At 37.7% G+C, this 22396-nt stretch overlaps 1 long non-coding RNA gene across 1 annotated transcript; it reads left to right on the top strand.

Moving 5' to 3' along the window:
- Positions 1–917: 917 nt before the first annotated feature.
- On the top strand, positions 918–20900 carry LOC125315628. The gene is made up of 3 exons (XR_007198890.1): positions 918–929; positions 1622–1628; positions 20764–20900. It is a non-coding gene; the product is annotated as an uncharacterized LOC125315628 (long non-coding RNA).
- The last annotated feature ends 1496 nt before the right edge of the window (positions 20901–22396 follow it).

Genomic DNA, 22396 nt, shown 5'->3' on the forward strand with positions numbered 1-22396 from the left:
AAACATAAACCTAGTTTGAACCATATTAAGGTTTGGGTTGTCTTGCAGAAGTGAAGTTATATAATCCAACATAAGTAAGCTAGAATCTAGAACCACTCGGTTTATTCCGTATCTTACCTAGATCATTCGAAGGGGTATCAATTTTATGATCCTAATGGAGGAACGAGAATTGTAGAATCACATATAGCAAAGTTTTTGGAGTTTCATATGGCCAAAGAGGGTACTTGTTCGTAGACTATTACGAATAATGGTACGGTGGGAACTACCGTGTCATTTTTCTGTACCTGTACAGACAATCATGGAGGTTCCCAAATCACAAACTAAACTTGTTGGGGTTTAGAATCCTATTATTGAGACATTTCCTAATGGAGTTCATAAAACCCCACAAACGCATGATAAGGTTGAAGTAACTCCACTTAATGGATTTATCGGCGAGAGGCAATCAGTTGTACCACCGCACTATGTAATATATATATAGGAGAGCATAACTATGAAACTGGCTATGTAGTTTATCCAATAACTTATATAGATGTCGTTTCTTATCTTCAATTAGATATGTGGATGGATGCGGTGAGAGATGAGATGCGATCTATGAATTAAATAATGGTATTTCAAAGCTTGTTCACATCCCTAAATGTCACAAGCTCATGAGCTGCAATAGGGTGTAGACATTGTACTTGAATTTTTATAGAGTTATCACTTCATTCAGTTATGTTGGGAACAAAGTAAATCATTGTATATAGACAACAAGGTCAATGGGAGGACATCTATTTTCCTCATGTTTTATGTAGACAATAGCTTGCTTGCAAGTGTTGATATTTAATTACTGCACGAAAAGAAGCGGGTGTTGTCAAAGTATTTTGACATGAATGACCTTGGTGAGGTGTCTTTTGTCCTAGGCATTGAGATCCATATGGATCATTCTTGCTGTGTTGGGTTTATTTCAAAGGTTTTTTTTTTTTTTGGTCGGAAGAGGGGTCATTTATTGATTGGAAATATTCGGTATTTAGTATTACAAGTCAAGAATTATTCCTATCATTAAGGACAATAAACTGAATCCGTTATAATTTCCTCATACAGAAATTAAGAAAACTCAAATAAAGAATGTACCATATGCTGGTGTAATTGAAAAGATCATGTATGCTCAAGTTTGCATCAGATTAGATATTGCTTTTGGAACAAAACTTCAAGGCAACTATCAATGAATCCAAGACATGATCATTAGGTTATTACTAAGAAAATTTTGAGGTACTTTAAGATGACAAAAGTTATATGCTAATTTACATACATGTTCGGAACCTATAGCTAGCGGGGTATTTGGATTAGACTTTGCTAGCTATCGGGGTGACATGATATTTGACAACTAGATATATTTATATGTTAAAGTGAGGTGCAACATTATGGAAAACTGAGAAATAGAAATCTATGTCATCCCCAATCAAGCAAGTGGAGTTTATAACATGTTTTTTAGCTATTAATGAGGCTATTTGGCTCTGAAACCTTGTTAGGAAATTGACCGTATTTGATTTTATGGATAGACCCATACAATTGTATTGTGACAATAACTCTGCAGTATTGTTTATTAACAACAACAAAGATCTCAAGAGGTCTAAGCGGTTAGCGGTCAAGTTTTTTACCGTAAAGATAATAGACGAGAATGGTGACACTACAGTAGAGTATATTTTCACAAATGATATGGATGCAGACCCAGTAACTAAAGGAATTTGCCTTTGTGTATTTGAATGAAAAGTCATGGGCTTAAAAGTATCATGGGATGCTGTTACGACATGTCATTAACATGAGCTTAGAAGCATCTTGGGATGCTATTGTTTAGTGGGAGCTCTTTATTTTTTGCTCTAATAAAGTTTACATCTGTGTTTTGTTACATTTAGTAATAGTATTAATACGTATTGACTCTTTTACATTCAACAAAGTGTTTATGAATGTATCGTTTCATATTGAAGGCATATCTATTTAAAATCTCAAAGCGTTGTGTAAACCTTGATACTATACGGAACATGTGCGAGCAAATCAAACATTAAACACAGTGGAAATTAAAAACCCATAAATGAATCTCCAAAACCGTTGTTCATGCATTCCAATAAAAAATCAATTAAACAAAGGTGTTGAGAAAAACCCTTAACCGAACCGGTTCGTGAGAATGAGTGAGAACTATTGCAAACCGGTTACCGGATTATCTCTTATAGCATGCTTGAAACTAATTGGTTCAGATGCTCTTCCGTTAAGTCCCACAAGCATCGAACCTATGGTACGGACACACCACTAACCTCACGTTGAACAAAAAGATGGAACTCGCCGGTGACCATCACTTTCGATTGTGCTAGCTGTTGAGAAAAACCCTTAACTGATTTGAAGTTGACAAAAGAATCCATGATCTCTTAATCTAAGTTATTACAATGAAATACATATTTTGCAGATGATCCATAGGTGTGGGTTACATAGGATTGAATCTGGCAGAAAAAGTTCAAACGTTGCTTCGAGGGACTCGGATGTTGTATTGAGCTCATATGTTGGAATGATGCTCAAGCTCCAAGAGGAGTATTTCACGTGCAATGAATAGATTATAAAGAGACATATTCAAGATAATTTAATTGACATATTATATCATCACAATAGCTAACCGATCAAGCTGGATTCGTACTTGAAGATTCTTAATCATGAAGATCAATTAAGGATGCAAATTAATGAAGATAAGGATGACTCACCTAATGAAGTAATCTATCTATGGAAACCCATGATCATGGGGAAAAGTATACTAGAAGTGTCATAACTTTTGTACGGCATTCACTTGAGTACCATAACTTTCAAAACGTTCACTTATGTTCCATAACTTTCAAAAATCGTTCACTTGAGTACCATATTGACGTGGACGCGAGAAAACTAACGTGGCTCGCCGGGAATATGACGTAGCTTGTTGGAAAAATTACTGTAGCACTCAAGTGAATGATTTTGCTCCGACGTGGCACTCAAGTGAACGATTTTTGAAAATACCATATTGACGTGGACGCCAAAAAACTAACGTGGCTCGCCGGAAATATGACGTGGCTTGCCGGAAAAATTACTGTAGCACTCAAGTGAATGATTTTGCTCCGACGTGGCACTCAAGTGAACGATTTTTGAAAATTATGGAACTTAAGTGAACGTTTTGAAAGTTATGGCACTCAAGTAAACGCCATACACAAATTATGGCATTCATGGTGTACTTATCCCCATGATCATGATTGTATGAGCGATTTGATCCAAAAATGTATTTTTTTTCTTTATCAACTTCAATGGCTACGAAATCATTTATATATAGTCTTGTCCAACGGGGAAGTTTTAGAGAGCAATCATCTTGGAGATCTTGCAAAGGTCAGCTGAAAATGGAGGAGTATAAAAGGACACTTCAAGGTTGAAGAACGAAAAAGCGAGGGAAAAGAGTTTAAAATTTCAAGATCAAGAAAGCTTCACATCCTTCACGTACCTTTGATCTTACATTGTAATACTTAGAGGAAAACATACGAGTGTAAGTGTGTTAGATAAGTAGTCTATTCACCATATTATAACCTCTAATCTATTCACTAGTGGAATCCAACCGATCAGCCGCCAATGTGAAGAAGTGGATGTATGCTTGAATAAAACCGAATCACTATAAATCCTGCGTGCCCATTGTCGAGACCCGCCCTTGAATCTTCGAATGTATAGATCGAGGAAAGGCGAACGAATGGATTAACAAGGGAAGCCTTGAGTGCAAGGCCATTGGTTCGGGCTCTCCTAAGCCCATACCAAATCGCAACGTCGGAAATTCGTATTCGACCTTAGTGTGGTCGGGTGACATGTATGAGTGTACATGCGGAAGGGAGTCACCACTATCGTGGCCCTCTTACGTGGCTCCCCGTTGGCTGAGGAAAAGCTCTTGAGAGTTAATGGGTTGTCGTCCTCCAACTCACAATGGATGGATTTCGGACGGGAGCCCCTCCCAAGGCACATTACCTAAATCATGATAGAGGGAAGGAATTTAGAAATAGGGTCGACCTTAGTGTGGTCGGGTGGTATGTGCATAGTATACGTGCCATCGTAGTCGCCACCAATCATTTCTTAGAGGGTATAATTGGAAACCCTATTGAGAAGTTGGGAGTTACTACTCGATTATGTTAAAACAAGAGAAGTGGACTACAGTACACTAGAAGTACTAAAACTTGTGTACGACGCTCACTTTAGTGCCAAAACTTTCAAAACGATCACTTAAGTGCCAACTTTTTTAAAAAACGATCCCTTAAGTGTCAACTTTTTTTAAAACGATTACTTTAGTGCCAACTCCAATTTGAGCCGACGTAATTTATCGAAAATCCGACACGTGCTATTTTTTATTAATATTTGAGCCGACGTGGCTAGGTGCGGTTGATACTGAAGCAATCATTTTTTAAAAAAAATTGACACTTAAATGATTGTTTTTAAAAATAAATTGGCACTTAATTGATCGATTTTAAAGTTTTAGCATCGAAGTGATTGCTTTTCAAAAAGTTTGGCACTTAAGTGATCATTTTGAAAGTTTTGACACTAAAATTAGCAATGTACACAAGTTTTGGCACTTGTAGTGTACTTAAGCTAGAGAAATGGGTTCGGGGATTTGGTTAAGTCGAGAATATTATCAACGCCATTTTGGTACCGAAGTCGAGTGTCTTTCTAACTTAAGAATTCATGGTGGTGCTTTGGAAGGTGAGGTAGGCTCTTACTACTTATGGATATCATGCACATGAGAATTTTCTACCTTATCAGCATCAATCCATAATTAAAATGCGCAAATCAAGGAATCAGACATATATGGATAAAACGCACCAAATCAATCAATCAATTTCTACATGGTACACCTAATATAGTCCTATTAGCTTAGAGAATGGCCTAATAAAATTTAAGGGTTGGTCCGGAAAATATTTAGGGCAAAATGTCCAGAATGGTAAAATGGTCATTTTAGAAGAATTGGGAGTCCAAAATCAATAACATTGGGTCAAACTAGTTGAATGTGGTCATGTCCCAATTTTTTTGATTTTTGGGAATATTTTTGGAATTTTTTCCTAATTTTTTTTATAGTTTTTTAGAATTTTTTATGATTTTTTGTATTTTTTTTTTATTGATTTTCCTTTTTTTAATTGTTACTTTTTGAATTTTTTAATCTTTTTCAGACCAAGTCAACCCGGTCCACGCAAACCGGGAGCCCGACCTTGATCCGACTTGATCGGCCCAACTTTAAACGGCACTGTTTCTATCTTTTATTTGATTTTCTAATTTTTCCTAATGTTTATCTATTTTTTGAGAATATTAAAAAATCCAACACTAGATTCTACGGCTCCAACGTGGCTAAGCCACGGCTCTCGGATTAGTCAACCAAAATCTATGGCTGGGATTGAACGACAACTAAACCTAGACCGTCCAATCTAAATACCAAAATGGACGATCAAGATCAAACGAGGAGACTAATTCTCAACCATTCGATCAGAAATTTATTTTTTATATTTTTGAAAATCGATTTTATTTATGAAAAATCATTTTAATTTTCAAAGATTCACATATCGTGATACGTGGCCTAATGCCAACGGTCCGATCTAGATTTTTATTATTTATTTATTTTTAAAAATGGTTATAACAGCCTCGCTAATGTGGCTACCACATGTCATGCTATGTAGCGACACGTCAGCATTAGGTCAGCATTAACCTGGTCAACCAGCATTGACCTAGTCAACCGTGGCCGAAGAAGACAATAGGTGCTGGTGTTCTTTCGCTGGCACCTCGTTGGAAGCCTATTCCGACAGCTACAGACCACCAAATGACACGATTCTTGCACTATTCAACTCGTAAGCTCATCCTCTACAACATATGTCAAGATCAAGCTATAACGACAACATGAAATCCACCTACAACTCCGGCCAAAGCTAATCTCCAGCAAGAGATCATCCTAGCCGCTTTCTACGAGAATTTGCTAATCTAATCATTCGGGAAGCACCACAAGAGTTCAAGAAAACTTACCTAACAATTGCAATGGTTTGATTTAGCCTAAATTGAGCTTGGTGACTCGCGACTAGTCGGAGGAGGTTGGAGGTCGGCTCAAGAATTCACTCTATGAAAATGGGTGACTAGTCGGAGGAGGTTGGAGGTCGGCTCAAGAATTTACTCGATGAAAATGCACAAACAAAGTACGTACGTGATTAGGAGAGCATAGAGAACAAATTAAGATCGATAGCGCGCAAAATGATCCACTAAAACCCGAGATGCCATGTGAAGATGCTTCGGCTATGTAGAGCTCGACCGTACCTTTTTAGCGATCATAGCGCGATCGGAAGAGTCCGCCAACTTCCTTGGGACTTCGGGATGCTTGAACGGCCACCGGCAAGCTTCGATTTTGCTGGAATTGGCCCGGCAAAACCTTGACAAGTTTGGTAAAAATGAGCTCGAATGGTAGTCGCTCAAGCTCGCGCTCGCTCTCTCTCTCTCTCTCTCTCTCTCTCTCTCTCTCTCTCTCTCTCTCTCTGTGGAATGCACTCTAACAAAATGACCATTTCCTCCCGAACCAAGACACGTGGGATTCATATATCCCGAATTTGAAATTTTCGCTCCGGGGGGGGTGTTCACCGACTTACTCAGAACGTGTGGGCACCGACGGCATCAGAGACAACACGGGATTCTGTCTAGAACGTTAACAAGTCTACGAGCACAAATGGTCATCCGATTCAACCATTTTGTGAAAGTTGATTTCTATGAGCTGTTGTAGCTTTGACCAGCTGATTCCTTCATGCTCCGGTGACGGTTGGCTACGACACCGGCCCCGATCGATGCCGGACGAAGCGGCGAACAAAACCCCCACACAAACTCCTTCGATTATGGCCAGGAAGGGCTCCAATTTGGTTCATCAAATTTGGCCTGGCAAAGTTCAAAGTGCATGAGAAATGGGGGAGAAGAAGAAGAAGAAGAAGGTCACCCGAGTCGATGGGTCGGATGCTGGGTTGACCTGTCGGACCCATGGCGACTTGAAATGATCAAATCGACCCCCTACTCTTCAAAATATTTCAAATTAAATTGCAAAATTGATCTCAAAGGCGTGAATATCATCTAAAAATGCAATTTTTCCCAAAAATTTGTGGTGAATTAATCAAAAACCCCAAATTGCTTATTGGATCCAATTATAAAAAAAAATGCAATTGAGGGCTTAAATGATCAATTCATCTTACAATACCCATGCCAAATGATTCAGCAGGTCAAAAACTATGGGTAGAGGTCTTATTGTGGCATGGCGATCCTAAAAATTGATTAATTTTTATTTGAATGAAACCTAGGGACTAAACTGAAAACTTTTCCTGCAATTGGTGAATTTTTCAAAATTCAAGGATTCAGTTGCAATGCAAGGTAATCAAGTTGAGTGTCAAGACTGCAAAAATGTAAAAATTGCAATTAAAATGACTCAAATTGTAATTTTTGGCTCGATTTGGGATTATGCTCAATGAAGAGACATGGGGTCCTGAATCGAATCTTTAAAATTTTAAGTAGCTAAATTGAAAAGGGAATAAAAATAAAAATATTGAGTTGTTTTTTGTATTTTTCTGACCTCAAATGCTATGTTTTCCGAATTTTCAAGTATTTTTTTATTTTTGAAAAAAATTAAAAGTTATGAAAAATATGAAAATTTATATTTTGTTCAAAAATGGTTCTCTAGGCTTGACTAAGGTTTCCAAAGTTGATTTTACAATTTTTTGACTTTTTATGAATTTTCTACTGATTTTTGAAAAGTTGATTGAAAGACTACTAATTAAAAATTAGGTGTCACTAGTCTTAATCGATTCTATTGGGGAAAATAAAAAACAAGTCATGACATTTACCTTTACTTTCGAAAAGCTCGAGTCAAGAGGGATTCTATTCATTTTAGGAAATGAGGTTACTCTTAAAGACAAGACGACACTTGAGTCTTAAATCGTTCTATTGGGGAAAATTAAAAACAAGTCATGACATTTACCTTGCAGGAAAAAAAAGGTAGGAAAAAAAAAAGTTACTATAGGCGGTGTCGCAACCTAAAAAAAACGGATTATTAGGTTAATTAAATCAACTAACCTAATTCGGACCCTCCCAAGTCCAACTTAGTTTTACTCATGAGAAATATTTGAGCTATTTAGTAGGTTGATTAGAAACCTATATAATAACGACTATTTTATCTTTAGGGAAAAAGGGGCTGGGGACTTAGTTACGCTAATTAAAAAGCCCTTTTGTCATGAAAAAGCCTTTTCGATTGATGTGAATTTGAGTGATTAATTAATTGAAAAAATGTGACATGAAGACCATATATTATTAAAGGATGATTTTTGGTATTTTCGGTAATAAAAGAAAACACTCAAAAGCAATAAAAATCTGAACAAAAATAAACAAAAATGCCCATAATATACCTTTTAATTTTCTATTTTTTGAAAATCCTCTTCAAAGATCGGTAGAGCGAGATTTTATCGCTACAGGTATGCGGATATGTGTATAGAAAAACAACATTTTTGAACACGATTTCTATACTAAATCACCATCCCATTCCACGAGATCGTGGCTAAGGCGTGTGATTTATTTTTTCCGACGGGTCTAGGCACATATGGGAGCATATATTATGGGCATGTTTGTTTAAAGATGTGCAAATTTTATAACAAACAAGCACAACAAAAATAAAATAAAAATGAGTCAATTTATTTTGGAATTTCGAAAATATGAGAGGGGTTGCCGAAAATATTCAAGTGGGGTCCACCTTTCCTCATCCAAAATCCAAGTTTTAATTTGAGAAAATTATCTTTAAGATTTGAAAATTGATTTTAGATAATTCCCCAAAAAAAAAATTGGATATATATCCAAACCCAATCAAACATTATCTATAAATCAAACATTATCAGGAAATCCACAAGATAAGTCCATTCAATTAGATAAAGTAAGTCAACCAACTCAATGATAACGAGATAACGAGATAACAATTCAAAGCAAATATTATCCAAGACAGAGATCAGATATTATCTAATTCAGTTAATCCTAAAAAATTCGAATAATTAGCTGATTCAAGTAAACCTCATCCATGGCACTGAATATCCACAAGAGATAAAATCATCCAACCAACTTCACGTATTAGAGATAATCATCGAGATCAAGAAGCCTATCCCTCGGGGTTAGATATTATCCAATTAAGAAGCTCTCAAATTAGACATTATCTAACTTAGCTCAATTATTATCCATAACATGCGAGTATTAATGGGAAATCTTAGGATAATGCAATTCAACCAATTCAAGAGCAAGATCAAAGGAGGCTCATCTATTAGCATATCAAACTCCGCCAAGAGAGCATGTGAGCTAAAAATCCAAACGATTTATTACCTTAAGAAAAGATACTTCCCAATCAAAATAAATCAATTCTTAAGGATGCATGTGAGATTCGACCAATTCATGAACAAGCTAAATTTCTTAGGGAAAAATGAGGACTTTGTATAACAAATGGGTGATTTTCAGTTTAGCCATTATTTGATAGGAAAAGGTATGAACTTTTCAGTTTAATTGTTAAATCAATGTGTTCAAAGAGATCTAAGAAAGACAATGCAAGTTACCAAATTAACAAGCATAGATTAGCAATCGAAAGTTGAGAACTTTACCTTTTCCAAGCTAAAAATTCTGCACATGCGACTTGCTGGAATTTTCCAAAACTGTGCCGTTTGAGCTTGATTTACCACGAGGATATACCTGAATAATCTAACACAAAGAGTATAATGAGATATTCAAATAACAACAAAAACAAGCTAAAATAAACCAAAAAAAAAATTTAAAAAAGGAAAAAAAAAAAAAGAAAACAGGGAAAACTGGGTTGAGCGGAGTTCGAGGCACCAAACAGCTTTAAAAAGTGCAGAAAAATTCTGCACTGGATTGTAGACAAACTGAGGGTGGACAGATATTTGACCGAAAATAGCAACAAAACAGCATCAAATAACGGCGAAACAACCCCGGACAGCAGAGCAAACGGAATGGCATTTAGCAAGGAAAATCGCCTTGGCAGTGGCCTAAAATAGCGCCAAACAGCAATTGGGATTAAGTAGACAGCGCGAATAGGACACGAAGACAACTTGTTAGTTGAATTTTTTTTTCTTTTGTTTGTTTCTCTACCGATCTTGCCCCTCCACCCTCTTATTTTTTTTTTTTCTCTTTCACAAATTTTTTTTTTTTTTTCTAACTGACTCCTCAGGAAGGATGGATGATCCAAATTCGCCTTTGATATTGGTACGAGAGAGAGGGCGAGATTGTGAGAACTGCGGGGCACTTTGGAAACCACCAGGCAACGAGTTAGAGAGGTTTGATGTACATAATAGAGTTCTCCCTTTCTTTTGTTGGCCGTGTACTGAAGTGCCCCCTAAAATCTGCCGTGTCTTCAACTAATGTGGCCTCCCCAACCTAAGAGGTATTTATAAACTAATATGACTTGTTAATGGTATTTAAATTTGATCTTCAAGGTTATCCCATTAGAATTCCTCACAAACTGCAATAATAGGCCAATAAAATTATTTTTTTCTTTTTTTTTGGATATTCTCGGACCCAAATTGGGTTTATGAATAATAGACTTTAAATTAAAAGCCTTTACAAACTAAATGGACTTGAACAAATTAAATTATAAGGCCCAATTCTCACCAAATTTAGGTTCGAAAATCTTAGACTCGGTTCTAGCCCCTGTTGTAATGAAGGAATTCACCAAGAGATTCTTAAATATTGGCTATCATTTTATAAGTAAAAAATAAAATTTAGGAGTTCACCAAGAGATTTGAAAAGTTACTATAGCACTCAAGTGAACGATTTTGCTCAGACGTAACACTCAAGTGAATGATTTTTGAAAGTTATGGCACTTAAGTGAACGTTTTGAAAGTTATGGCATTCATAGTGAACGCCGTACACAAGTTATGGCACTTTTAGTGTATTTTTCCTCTTTTTTTTTTTGAAAGAGAAAGATAGAGAGAGAAATTTACCTACAACTTACCTGTTGATTGGCCCGGATACATATGAGTTTGAGAAATGGTATGGAACCTAAGGATTCGTTATAAAAACACTAAGGATGATTTAAAGTTGATTTACCATGGAAATCTCTTTAAGGACAAAGTCTGACCTATGGAAGGGATCATCCTTTTTGGAAACACCAAAGAATATGTCTAGATCTCACCCTCTTTGGGGGGGGTTAGAGAAAAAGGAGTTTTAAGAACTTGTTATCCTATAGAAGGAATTCACCAAGAGACTAAAAAGATTGGCTACCCGTAAGAAGGAATTCACCAAAAGGTTGAAAAACTGGTTCTCCTGTAAGAAGGAATTCACCAAGAGATTCTAAATATTGGCTATCCTGTAAAAGGGAGTTCACCAAGAGATTTAAAAGATTGGTTATCCTGTAGTAAGAAGTTCACCAAGAGATTTAAAATATTGGCTATCTTTAGGAAAGAATGCATCAAGAGATTAAAAAGATTAGCTATCCTATAGTAAGGAGTTTACTAAGAGATTTAAAAGATTGGCTACCCCGTAGGAAGGAATTCACCAAGAGATTAAAAGGATTGGTTGTACTATAGTAAGGAGTTCACCAAAAGATTTAAAGAGATTGGCTATCCTGTGGGAATGAATTCACCAAGAGATTAAAAAGATTGGCTATCCCATAGTAAGGAGTTCACCAAGAGATTTAAAAAGATTGGCAATCTTATAGGAAGAAATTCACCAAGAGATTAAAAAGATTGGCTATTCTATAGTAAGGAGTTTACCAAGAGATTTAAAAGATTGGCTATCATGTAGTAATGAGTTCATCAAGAAATTTAAAAGATTGGCTATCATGTAGTAAGAATTCACCAATGTGGGCACCATTTTGGGATCTAGGGAGACCAGAAAACCTGCGTAAGCTCAAACCTGAATTATCTTTGAATGTGGGTGCCATTCTGGGATTTAGGGAGACTAGAAAATCTACAGAAGCTCAAACCCGAATTATCTTACTAATGTGGGCACCATTATAGGATCTAGGGAGACTAGAAAATCTATAGAAGTTCAAACCCAAATTATTTTTGAATGTAGGTGCCATTCTTGGATCTAGGGAGACTAGAAAACCTATAGAAGCTCAAATCCAAATTATCTTTAAATGTGGGTGTCATTCCGTGATTTGGAGAGACCAAAAAACCTATAGAAGCCCAAACCCGAGTTATCTTTAAGTGTGGGTGCCATTATGGGATCTGGAGAGACCCAAAAACCTATAATTCTTAACCGAAAAAAAAAACCTATAAAAGCTCAAAAATCGAATTATCTTTGAATGAAGGTGCCATTCTAGGATCTAGGAGTACCAAAAAATCTGCAAAAGCTCAAACCCGAATTATCTTACCAATGGGGGCTCCATTCTAGGATATGGGGAGACTAGAAAACCTACAGAAGTTCAAACCCGAATCAATTTAAAGAAGACGAGCGCCTTTCTAAGGACCTAAGAACCCTAGGAAACCTATAGAAGCTCATGCCCCATTTAATTTAAATAAGACGGGCACATTTCTGAGGACCTAAGAACTCTAGGATACCTATAGAAGGTCAAACCCTAATCAATTTAAACTATACCGGGGGGGTCTGAAATCGGACCATATTGGTAAGACTCATGAGATTCTTATGAGGCTCCTACAGAAATACTGCGATTTTATGGCTTGAGAGACTATAACTCGGAAAAGAGGATTTCAAAACGTGATTGTAAAGGAAACTTGTCCAAACACATTATCATATCATATTCATGTTCAAAACTCCATTGGGGAAATTTTGAATCACATGACTTAAACATTTTTCAAAAGGTTTGTTTTAAGAGAATTTTCAATTAGAGTTCCTTCATCTAAGAGGACTCCTCATAATTTTCAAGAAGGTTTTGATCTCCATGATGGGGAGATATATCTTAAAAAGACACTTGAATCTCGTTGTTTGGATGGCTTTGATGTGTGGTTAGATTTATGTTCTCGCTTTAATAGATTTTACGGGGAAATTTAAGCCCTCTTTGCTCGCTTGATCATTTTAGTTTGGTTTCAATATAAGCAATCATTCATTATATTACAGTCATGAGCAACATTTGAAAGGAATTCAATCCATTGCGTTAAAGATTAGTCTAGAGAAGGCCACTCCTATATTAATACGGCGGAACCTCCTCAGCCTTTGGAGGCACCTTTCTCTAATCGTCATTTAGTGTATTCTTTCTTATGCACTCGAATTCATGTTTTTTTTTTTTTTTGTAATCTTTGTCTTTCTTAATATTTTTGTTTTGTTGTTTCTTTCTTTTTAAAAAATTTTCTGATGTGGCAACAATGTGTACAACTACATCAAGTTTGGGTTCTACTTTAGAGTCATATTGCCATGTCGGATGCCAGTCAAACCAAATTGACTTTAGGGACTACATACCACTATTAGAAAAGCGCAATGATTGAATTGATCAAAATTAAAGTTTAAGGATCAAATTGAATTTAAAAAAGGGAGTACAATGACCTTTTTAGACATTGTCCCTACAAATTTCATCGTGCTATTTTGTATTGGTTAGGATCAATTTTTCTATTCTTCAATGTTTTGGAGTATAAAGAGCCAAAATTAGTGAAGCATGAGTTGAGGTATGGAATTTTTATCGTGGTTGGAGAAACAATAGAAGACTATAGCGATTGTAGATGTCAAAACGGGGGTCTTTTCCTTGCAGATTCTAAGCAATACCTTCTTGATGTTTGTTCAATATCAAGTGAAATGAAGAAAAATCGGCCCTTTTGGAATTTTAATTCCCAAAGCTTGTTCTTCAGCCTCTAGGAGAGGTTAGTCAACACACTAATCACATGAGAATTTGGACTGCAATTTTCAAAAATTTCCATCCAAAATGTTAGAGGATTATGAAATTTGTCGAGACCTTTTTTTTTTCCTTTTCAGAGTCAAGACCAGGTTATTGTTAGATATATGCCCCAAAGCAATCATGTAATAGTTACATGTTAGGAATTTCAGTTATATTTCAATTTATTATTCAATTACTGGCAAAGATATGTTTATTCATTTGTTCGTTTATTTACATATATGAATAAATTCCGTAAGATTAGTTGCGACTGGACCTATTCTTGAGACGTTGAGAATATGTGTGATGGGTTCACAGTTAGACTGAATCTTTAAATTTTCCCGATCAATGGATCGATGAATGAACATTAATGATCCTGTTGAGACCGATGTGTTTTTAACTTCACCATTAAGTATTGGATACTTAAGGGAATGACGAGTCACAAGCCATTGGGTATTGTGATGTCCGAGTTAGAACACAAGTGCTTGTATCAAACAAGTTCACTTAACGTGACACGCATTACACAACTTGCAACATGGAAGCTTTTAGCATTGTCAATGTCTAATCATTCTTGCTTTGGTCTTCTGTAAATAATCCTTATACATGAGGCACAATGTTGACTTGTGTTTTGGATAGCTACGGTTCACAAGTGCGCATATTAGTGGTTCATTGATCTGTCTCCGTACTTGATGGTCATAGTTCATGCACATACAAAGTTAAATATGTGCGCAAAATGGGATCTATCTCCTTATTACATGCAAGGTATAATGTCCTATGTGATCTAACTATGATAATGCATTGAAATCTTCGGCCAAAATTGTAACCGAGAATGAAATGTTCATGTCTCGTATAAATGCATGTCGATTAGATTGGTATATATGATTGAATTGGTGGCTTGACAAATATTTCATGATCTTTGTTCGATTGAGACATAATAAGACAAAAGGATTAAATTACACTATAGCCAAAGCTAATAGTTTCATTATCCATTCACATTGTCTGGATAGCCATGATATATTACTAGATGTTACCCATGGCTTGTAGGACCCGGAGGTTGATTAGAGCAATCAATTCTCTTGGAAGTACTAATGTGTTAGTGCATGTCTTACTACCAACTCCATGATAAACCTAGGGATGTCACACACCTTAACCAATATATAACGACGTTGAACATGAAAGACAATATTGTAAAAATATTTATAACCACGACTATTGAATTAGTCGGATTGAAATTAGATCATTGATGTACGTGCATATGATGCACATGTATGTCTTCTATGGACAATATTGATGTGCCCAATTTTCACACATGCTAGTGGTGCACCTTTTTATTTTTATGATAATAATAATAATAATAATTTTTATTATTATTTTGAAAAAAAAAAGGAAAACATGTGCAATGCACACAATTAGCTACAATTATTTGGCACACACAATCAATGGGGTAAGTACACCACGAGTGCCATAACTTTTATACAACACTTACTTGAGTGTCAATAACTTTTTTTTTCCGCTCACTTAAGTGCCACATCAAAGGAAAATCGTCCACTTGAGTGCCACTTCTGACGAAAAACATTCACTTGAGTGCCACTTCCGATGAATCATCCAATGTGATTTTTTTTATTTATTTTTCAGCACTACATAGATTTTTTTAAAAAAATTAATATTTTCTAAAGAAATCTCTTATTTTGATATTTTTCTTTTTATCTTATTTTTGTTGCTTTTTCAGCCTCGACCGGTGAGAGTTATCGGCGACCCTCGACGGCCATGACCGGCTGGCCCGGGGGCCAAGGCCGTCTCGCCTTGGGCCGGCGGGGCCATGACGGCCCTAGGGGATAGATGTCGTAGCCTCGGCGGCGGTGGTGAGGGGCAAGAGCACAAAGCCCTTGCTAGATCTAAGCGAGGGCCCTCGCGACCCCCTTAGTCATGGACGAGGACCCGTCGCACCCTCGCCCATGGTCGAGGGCCGTCACGCCCTTAGCCACCGTCAAGGACAGCACTTTACAGCAAGCAAGGGAGCAATGGCCCTAGCCCATAGCCAATGGGGACACGACGGCCCTCGCCCGGATCTAGCGAAGGCCTTTGCTACCTCGCTTGCTACCATTGAGGCCGCGACGGCCCTACGCAAGGGTTGTCGTGGCCCCACCGGCCCAAGGCAAGATGGCCCTCACCCCTAGGGCCACCGATCGTGATGGGCGAGGGTTGTCGGTAACCCTCAACAGCAAAGGGAACAAAAAAAAATAAAAACAAAATTTGTAAAATAAAAAAATTAGAAAAAAATTCACTTGTACATTAAAATATTCAATAGAATAGTTTCGCCGATGCTATGTGTCACGACCCGAACCCCGCGAGCTCGCAAACATCCCCTCTAGCCACGTTTATGTACGGTTCTCCAGGATCCAAATGCCAACAAAAACAACACGTGCGGAAGCAAAAACAAATCCCCGTACAGAAACCAACAACAAAACGATAACTTGGGATGGTAAAACTAACTTATGTACATATATACATAGTTGTTACAACTCTCAAACCTAGGGCTTCGAGGCCACCTGTACAAGCCTGTGACCACCTATAACAAAAAGATTACACGGCCTATGCCCATTACACTTCCAAAATAAAACACTCTACAAAAGTCAAGAGACCAACTACCCTAAGCCTCGTTCTCGCTATCCGCTACTATCTCATCCATAGCTACCAACTCATCCTCGTTAAACCTCGGTGGCTACTCCGCATTAGATGGTTCCACCACTTCCCCACTCTCTTCCGACACCAAAACTTCCGAGTTGGGCTCCAAACCTGTAGGTCCGGCGTCGGGGTGCACCACTATGACATCCGGAGGTGCAGCATTAGTGGGGTCCCACTCCCCAACACCATCATAGGGAATATCGAATCCACTCGGCGGACCCACTGACAAATCCCCATGACGGTATGTCCATGCCACGTATGTGTAGGGCTTCCAAGAGAGCTCTCCCGTGTCTACCAAAATCGTAGTAGCGTGCCTATAGTACACTTGATCCTCCCCAACCGGATACTCGGTTACTAACGTATCCATATCCCGGGAAATGCCTAACCTCGAGGGCTTGTTGACACCTAAATTTTATATTTTAAAGAAATTTATTTATTTACTTCATAAAATGAGAGTTAGTCATAATTCTCACAAAAAATAATCTTCATGCATCGCATTTTTATTTTTCATCAGCCGCATCATCTGCATTTAGGGTCATAGATAAATTAATTTAGTTTGACCCGACAGGCGGTCGGACCGGACTCGATCTAAGATTTTTAATTGGACCTACAAGGTGTGCCGAATGGACCTATTTCTTGAGCACAATTCTATTCATTCAAGCTTGTTTTAATCATTAAGGCTTTTAATTAAATGTTCATTATTTAAAAATAGCCTTAGTTTGAGCTTGAGAATTCAGGACGAGCCCATAATTTAGTTAGAAAATCCAATTGGAGCCTGGTTCATGAAGGAGCCGAAATTTCTAATGGGTATAAACCTCAAATCTAGTTCAATTCAGCCCTTATGATTATATGAGGCTTCAATTGATCAGCCATTTAATTAATCTAGACCCTAGAGCATTGTCCCAAACCCACGTAGACATAGGGATTTCGCCCATTATCACTCTCATCATCCCTTGGCAGAAATATATCTAGGAGAATAGGGCTTCTCAAAATTCAAACTAAATCAAGAGTTTTATTAGCTTGGAATTCTTATCTTAACTAAGAGTTTTATTGATGTGGGAACTCATGATCCAATGGCTAATAACAACTCCTACGATAGCTAGGATTGCTCATCTAATGGCTCTCAAGAAGTCCTACTCCTACTAGAAGTAGCCGTGCCTAGCTCTATATAAACGAGGGCTCACTCGCGTTCGTGTGATTCGGCACATCAGAATTTTCGTCACTTGAGAGCTAAAGGGAGGTTCTAAGAGTTTGACTCTCCTAACCATTCGTGATCAAGCTCCGCCGTGCGTTCGTGATCAAGCTCCGCCGTCCATTCGTGATCAAGCTCCACTGTCCATTGTCGAAGCTATACACCCGCAAGATCAATTCCTTGAGTTAGCTGATGTCCCGACAAATCAAAATAGCTACTCAACCCTTCTTTGCGTCACTGCTCCAGCACTATTTCAGGTTTATTTGATCTGATTTTTTATCAATATTCAGTCACCAACTCAAGTGTTATTTGGCATCATAATCCCTAAGAACTAGAGCTCCCATTCGTTCAAAGAAGAGACAATTTTGGACGTGATTTCAAAGCTGCAAGTGTGCTGGAGTTTTTGCTTAAAAAGGTACTTTTTCTCAAATTTTGGTTGTTATTCAATGCTCGTCAAGCTAATAACTTGCCTAGGTATTTGTCATCATGTGTTGATTTGCAATTGAAAGTAGAATTTTTTTCTCAAAACCGAAACTTGTCTTAGGATGCATAAAAATTTTGATCATGAATGAGTTTACATCTAATGCTTACCTTTGAATTGGTTGGATGCTTGCACGTGTTAGGGAAGGTGATTTTAATTCAAGTGGAACTTGTCCGTCCTTAATTAAAATTTGTTCCTCAATGGTCGTCAAGTTACATTGAATTAAAAAAATCAGAACTTTATGGCACGAGCATGGAATTTTTGGCACGTAGGCAATCCATTTGATCGGACGTTTTAATGTGGGTGGAGGACTAATCTTTTTCGCTACGTTGGTTGACTGGAAATTACCCATTGGGTGTTCGATCATGGCTTTGTGTTATTGATAGGAATTTGTGATTGTTCGATATTATCTCCTGGCGTGAATAAAAATTCGACTAAATTGAAATTTTATCTGATTTGGCTAAGTTAGATAATTTTTGACTCATGGATACATTTTTTTGAGCTAGTCGTTATCTTTAACACATGCGGAACGATTTGGATGTTATCTTATCTTATCTCTCGTGAATTTTCTGAACACATTTGATTAGAGATAAGGTTTGGTTGGATTGAATCTCTATCTTTTTTTTTATGAGGATTATCTAAAATTAAATTTTCAAATCTCAAAGATAATTTCTCAAATTAAAAATAGATTGAGTTTTTGGATGAGGAAAGGTGGATCCCCAATCTCACAATTTCGGCCACCCCTCCAAATTTTTGAAATTTCAATCTCAATTGACTCATTTTTATTTTATTTTTGTCATTCTATTTGTTTGCTTTTGATTGTTATAAAATTTGCACAATTTTAAACAAACATGTCCATAATATATGCTCCCCTTTGTGCCTAGACCCGTTGGAAAAATAAATCACACGCCTTAGCCACGATCTCGTGGAATGGGATGGTGATTTAGTATATAAATTCGTGTTCCGCCCTTTGGCAAAAGGGATGTTGTTTTTCTATACGCGTATCCGTATACTGGCTCGAATCCTCGAGGATGTAGTGGATAAAATCTCGCTTTAGCCCGGATCTTTGGGAATGAGAGGATTTTCGGAAAAAATCGGAAATTAAAGGTATATTATGGGCATTTTTGTTTAATTTTGTTCAGATTTTTTATTGCTTTTGAATGTTTTCTTTTATTATCGAAAATACCAAAAAAAATCATCCTCTGGGCGCATAATATACGGTCTTCATGTCACATTTTTCCAATCATCAAATTCACATCAATTGGAAAGGCTTTTTCATGAAATTGGTACCGAAAGGGCATTAATTTTTAATTAACGTAACCAAGTCCCCGAACCCAATCTCTCGGGTTCGTAGAGATAAAATAGTTCTCCCGCTATTTTATATAGGTTTCTAATCAACCTATCTTAAATGATTAGTGGCGGCTCCAATTGATTTTTTTTTCATGAATAAACCTAAGTTGCGATTCGGTAGGACTTGGGAGGGTCCGAATTAGGTTAGTTGATTTAATTGACCCGATAATCCGTTAGCCTAAAATTTTAGGTCGCGACAGCTTGGCAACTCCTTTGGGGAGCATTAATTTTAATTTTTTGAAAATAAAAGGGGTTAACCGAAATTTTAATTAATTTTCGAAAATTAAATTTGATTTTTCGAAATTAGAATTAATTTTCAAATTTTAAGGTTGATTTTCGGAATTTCCACCCAATTCCCCTTAATTTTCGAAAAAATTAAAATTTTGTGGACTTAAGCCGTTCATTTTCATGATCTATGCCTTGATTGATTGTGATTTGCCTTGAATGTGATTGATTTTTTTTTGGAACGACTGGTTGGAGTTTGATTGATTTTTATTTGATTATATCTTGCATTATCTTACTCCATTGTGCTTCATTTTTCTGATGATTTTCTATAGGTATACTCGATTTTTAGCATTTAATTCAGTTGTCTTATTTTATTGTAAAATGCCATGATTGAGTGGATTGTACCTGTCGTGCATGATTCATGACATTGCATTAGACCCTAAAATGCTAGTTGAACCTAGGATGGTGTCTGGGTAAGGATCTACCCGGCCTCTGGATGGAGGAATGGATGACTTTACCCTCGACCCCGATCATGTTGAGAATTCCCCGCTCCGGCCCGAATCTGCGGGCATGAGAGGATTTCTTGACATCCCCCAAGCTCAAGAGGCGTTGGATATGGCTTAAATCGTTGAGTCTGATCCGCCCTCAAGAGTTCTTTAAAAACTTGGCTAATAAAGCATGCATATATCATTCTGCTTGTCTTTGAACCCATGACCATCATATTCGCATATGTATTTTTTGAGTCGATCCATGGTTGTTAGGTGCGTTGTCGTTTTGATCTATCACTTCATGGGGCACGGCAACATTCGCATCGTAGAGATCACTAAGGATGATTCGATCGACCGGCTTCCCCACCTGGACGAGGTCGCCCGTCCCTATGTAGAGAGCATACTTGGGAAGCTCATTTTGTTGCTAGATATTAAGGTCCGTATCGGGATGATTTAGGCTCTCGCTCACTGTTGGGTTCCTCGGACCGCCACATTTTCGCTTAGTAAGCACGAGCTCACCCCTACCTTGGAAGAGTATAGCGTGCTCATTGGTAAGTCCATCGATTCACGAGCTCATCGGTCCATACCTAAATGAGGATGCCTGCGGGGTTTTAGCCGATTTCTTAAAAGTTGAATTACTCGATCGTTCAAAGGGTTCCAAAGGAAATTACGGGCATTGTTCTTTTACTTTTCTCATCGATTGTTTCAACAAAGCCCGATCCCCGCAAAAGGGTAAAATCTTTTTATTGGCATTTTTTGGATTGATCGTTTTTCCTCATCACAAGAATTCTGTCAATCCTCACATGGCTCATTTTGTTCAACAAGTTTGTGAGGGAAGAAATTTTGTGAATGCTATTTTAGCTGAAATTGTTATTTCCTTGAACAAGTATCGACGGGGCAAGGATAAGGTCTTACGAGCCTCTGCCGAGCTTTTACAAGTATGGTTTTTGTCTCATATCAAAGAATGTCAAAACCTTGTGTCAAGAGACACATTGAGAAATTTTGCCCCGGCATTGGTCATCTTCAAAGAAAAACAAAGTAAATGCCCGGATTATCACTTTTCCAAATGGCTTAAACTCGTGAGGAAACCCTCCGCCAAGTCTCTCCAATGGCACGCTAGCTGGTTCCAATCTAAGGAGGCTCGTCTCACCTCTGGCCGATCTGGACCGGTCCCTCTCTTGGGTTTTACTGGAGCAACTGAGTATTATCCGCCCCGAGTCATCCGGCGGTTCGGGTGCATTCAGAAGATGCCTCCGCCTCTACCATCCGATCGGATCCAACTGAACTTTGAGAACCTTATCCCGGAGCATGAAGAAACGGTCGTTATCGCTCACTACCTATGGGCCGCTTCTCGCCCGACCAAACTTTCTTTCCCGAGGAAACCGCTGGAGCCCGCTGAGGAGGCCTATCGATCCACCAAGGAGTACCGATTGAAGCACTCCATCCCCGAGGAATGGCGTCCAAAGCTCCCAGATATTACTCCATCCCGATCCCTCAACAACGAGCTTAGGTGTTTGCTGGCCAAAGCTGATGAAGAGATTGCCATGGCGAAGAAAGTCATCAAGCGGTTGAAGGCACAAGCTGGTCCTCAAGTCAAGAGATCTAGGAATGGAGCTGGGCCCTCGAAGTGATAGATATTTGTTGAGTCATGTCGTCGTGTTTTTTTTTTTCTTTCCTAGGCCTCCTGTTAGGAGTTTTCGTCGGATTTTAGGGATCTCATATCTTATTACACTTTCCGATTACTAAAACAGTTCTGTTTTCATTCTGACCTCGCTGTCTTGTACGAATTTTTACGTCCCTTTCATCTTGGATTTAATTTCCTCACTTCAAACGAAAACTGTTCATAAGATCTTGATCCATCATCTCAAAAAATTTCATGGTAATCCAGTGTGTTTTCTATTTATTATGGAATTAATGGCCGGGGTCGAGCAGGCTGGAATTTGACATGTTCCCAGACTACAGATTCATTTTGCAATTTACTACTATAAAACGTGCCGTATTGATAAATTGTCAAACATGAAAGTTGTAGATCTAGTTTCAACTAACAGCCTGAAAAATTTCAGAATTAAATTCACAATCTAAGGGGGTTCTTCGTTCTTTTAAATATAGGCGGATAGGACAGTTTTCTGAACATGATTTTT

This window comes from Rhodamnia argentea, chromosome 6, assembly GCF_020921035.1.
Source record: "Rhodamnia argentea isolate NSW1041297 chromosome 6, ASM2092103v1, whole genome shotgun sequence".
NCBI lineage: Eukaryota > Viridiplantae > Streptophyta > Magnoliopsida > Myrtales > Myrtaceae > Rhodamnia > Rhodamnia argentea.